The 3,607-nt window shown below is 45.0% G+C and overlaps 1 non-coding gene across 1 annotated transcript; it reads right to left on the bottom strand.

The window, feature by feature from the left end:
* Positions 1-3,289: 3,289 nt before the first annotated feature.
* Positions 3,290-3,363, bottom strand: trnat-ugu (transfer RNA threonine (anticodon UGU)). The gene has a single exon. It is a non-coding gene; the product is annotated as a tRNA-Thr (tRNA).
* Between the last annotated feature and the right edge of the window lie 244 nt (positions 3,364-3,607).

Genomic DNA, 3,607 nt, shown 5'->3' with positions numbered 1-3,607 from the left:
GCATGCAGAAATATGCGAAACCCCCTTTATTCAAAATTAACATTCTGGCTATGTTGCCAATCTGAAATAAAAACTGGAAATGTGGATATCCTCAGCAGGTCAGGCAGAATCTTTCGACATAGAAACCGAGTTAACGTTTCAGGTCCATGATCATCACATGAGTATTCCAACTCACTCAACTTGCGCCTTGTAAATGGTTGAACGGCTTTAGGGAGTTAGAAGGTGAGTCACTTGGCGCAGAATATCCAGCCTCTGACCTGCTCTTGTCGCCACAATATTTATGTTGCTGGTCCAGTTCTGTTTCTGGTTAATGGTGACCACTAGTATGTTGATGGTGGGGGATTCGGCGATGTTACTAACGAATCCCCACAGAAGAGATTTACTGTAATGATTCCAGGGATGAGGGGTATAAGTTTCATGAATAGATTGGAGAAGCTGGGGTTGTTCTGCTTGGAACAGAGACGGTTACGAGGAGATTTGATAGAGGTATTCAAAATCATGAAGGATCTAGACAGAGGAGATAGAGAGAAACTGTTCCAATTGGCGGAAGGTTCAAGGACCAGAGAACATAGATTTAAGGTGTTTGGCAAAAGAACCAAAGGTGACATGAGGAAAAACTTTTCTGCACAGCGAGTGTTTAGGATCTGGAATACACCGCCCAAGGGGCTGGTGGAGGCAGATTCAATCATGGTGTTCAATAAAGAACTGGATAAGTATTTGAAACGAAAGAGAATACAGGTCTACAGGGAAAGGGTGGGGGAGTGGGTCTGTCTGGATTGCACTTGCAGAGAGCCAGCACGGACTCGATGTGCCGAATGGCCTCTTTTCGTGCTGTGACCTTTCTATGATTCTATTCTATTTGTGGGAGGCGATGCAAAGCGACCGGAGCGTGATGTAAATCGACCTGCTCATGTTCATTCCCTGATAATAAATCCTTGTGTGATGCAAAGAAGAAATTCATAATTATGGTGCATATCTTTTATATTATACTGACTAAAAGAGGTACTCGGTTCACCAGGGCGCCATTGTGCACATTGATTGATACTTCACCGAGATCACCCCTTACAGTCCCAACACCTCCGTCCAAGAAACAGTTGGGTGGCAATACAGACTTAGCTGAATTGTGCAAACAGGTGTAAACCAGCAATGCGGAAAAGCACTTCTTATCAAAGAAGGGTTTTTGGTGAGGCGGCCAAAATGGAAAGGTGGACAAATTCTGGCAGCAGTGAGATTCGAACCCTCATAATTCAGAGATGGAAACCAGCATCTGAGACAGCGCAGTTATTCACGCACATGGTCAACCATTGAGATCGGATGACAAAGCTCATACAGCTGAAACGTTTCCTCTGGTTCTTTCTCCACAGGCGCTGCCTGACATGCTCAGCGTTTTCAGCATTTTCTGTTTTCATTTTTGTGATTTCACAGTGGCTGTTTTCCTGAAAACACCCAATTTGACCCAAGGACGCAGCTCGCACTTTACTTTCCTCACGCGCTTTAAAGTCTGTCGTTTCCGAACAAAATCTCCTCCGCGCCGAGCTTAAAAGGACCTTTCGCTCACGGCCAATCTCCTGCAATCGACACCTTTTCACCATTGCCGCTCTTTTCATTTCTCCTCATTCCTTTTCAATCGGACATTTTCACAGACCTATTAAGATCAAGCGGAACATTTCCGACCTTCCTGCACCGCCCAGATTGCCAAAAGTGCACCTTTCAGCCGTCATTCGCAGCTGTGGAGCGCCGCCGGTCTCTCCCGCACATCAGCTGCTCGGTGAAAAGCGCCAACGACCATGAAAACAAAACTCAGTTCTTCAGTTAACATCCCGCGTATCACAAGATACCCCATGGAAATTTCACGGAAAAGTATGCGCTGTCCTTCCGAATGCCAGCCCTGCTTTCTTTGAGCTTGTCTCTGGAGCAGATGGAAATGTATCGACTGGTTTCAAGGCACAAATACACATTGGTGAGAACGGGACATGTGCCTCCGAGAAACAGCGGTCGATGCAGTGCAAACTTAAAGGTGTAAGACTTTGAAAGTGAGTGTTAGAGGAGGCAAGGCCGCAGAAAAGTGTCAATGAAATAGACCATGATTGTGGAAGGAAAAAAATCTGGAAGAAGCGGAGGGTCTGAATTATGGATCTTTCAGCAGAGAAACATGAGAGAACAAAGACTGGACACAGACAAAGGTGCTGGAGGCAGAAAGAAAAAGAATGAAATAATAGAAATGAAAAGAGAGTGAAAGAAAGGATAGGATATAAGGCGATGAAAGAAAGAAAGAGAGAAAGAAATAAGGGAGCGAGAAAATCAAGCGTGCAATACTCAGCCCGCAAACGGGCGCTGCTCCCAATCGGCTACACTTCGCCCCACAGACCCTCATCCCATTCACACCATCCTACAATACACTGTCAATGCTGTGCAGTGAAACAGAGAGTTTAAAGGTATAGAGACACTCACACACCGTCCTACAATACACTTTCAATACCTGAGCAGAGAGACAGAGAGTTTAAAGGTAGAGAGACACTCACACACCGTCCTACGATACACTTTAAATACACGTGCAGTGAGACAGCGAGTTTAAAGGTACAGAGACACTCACCTTTTTTTTCAAAAGTAGCACATCCCAGAAATAAGAGAGAGCGTGGGTCAGTTTCCCTCTCCTGGTGTAGCTGAGGCTTGTCAGCCAACAGTCCCCTCATCCCACTATTGGCTGTGGAGGAAGTACAGTGTAGATTTAATGGAATACCTTCAGCCTGACCGAGGTTATTCTGACTGGCCAGTAATTATTCGATCTATCCCTTTCTCCCTTTTAAACAACGGTACATCTTTAGCAGTCCTCCAATCCTCCAGCATCACAACTGTAACCAGGGAGGATTGGAAAACGATGGTCAGAGCCTCCGCTATTTCCTTCCTTGCTTCTATTAACATCCTGGGATATATTTCATCAGGGCCTGGAGATTCAGGTGGAGTGATTTGGGAGTTTTCATTTTCCAGTTAGCAAACGTTTGCACCGCAGGTCAAGATCACAAATCTCGGTCCAAATTAGGACCACTTCCGGGTTTAAACTTCAAATCGTGAATAATCCCCCGACCCCAACGAGACTGGAAAGAAGAACGTGTCCTTAAATGAACATGTTCCAGACACATTATATGAGAGTTCTGTCTGAATAATGAAAGGGCGTTTTTGAGCAGTCATCTTGATATCTGTTTCCGCCTGAAACCTGAACAAGTACAAACACCACAGTGTTATTTTGTCGCTTAATTCCACAAATTAGGTAAAAATAATATGTTGTATAAGGCACTGCTGGGAGTTGAACCCAGGATCGCCTGTTGACAAGAGAGATGCTTTAACCAACTAAGCCACAGCGCCAATTGATTGCAGGCTGCCCACACCTCCTCTCACTAACATCTATCAGCGACACGTTATTGTCTGTTCGGGGTTCAGACCGTTTTATTTTGTCCATTTCGCTTGTCCGTTCACCTGTGCATCCCGATGCTTCCGACATTTCTCGCTGTGTTTATCTTTGTGTATCCATCAGTGCGTTGATACACCGATGATTATGTGTGCTTGTGTTTGTTATATCAACTAAATTCGGGGATCAGACAATTCTCTC

This window comes from Heptranchias perlo, chromosome 20, assembly GCF_035084215.1.
Source record: "Heptranchias perlo isolate sHepPer1 chromosome 20, sHepPer1.hap1, whole genome shotgun sequence".
Taxonomy (NCBI): Eukaryota; Metazoa; Chordata; class Chondrichthyes; order Hexanchiformes; family Hexanchidae; genus Heptranchias; species Heptranchias perlo.
Note: the sequence above shows the minus strand (reverse complement) of the source record. Positions and strands in the feature narration are given on the sequence as shown.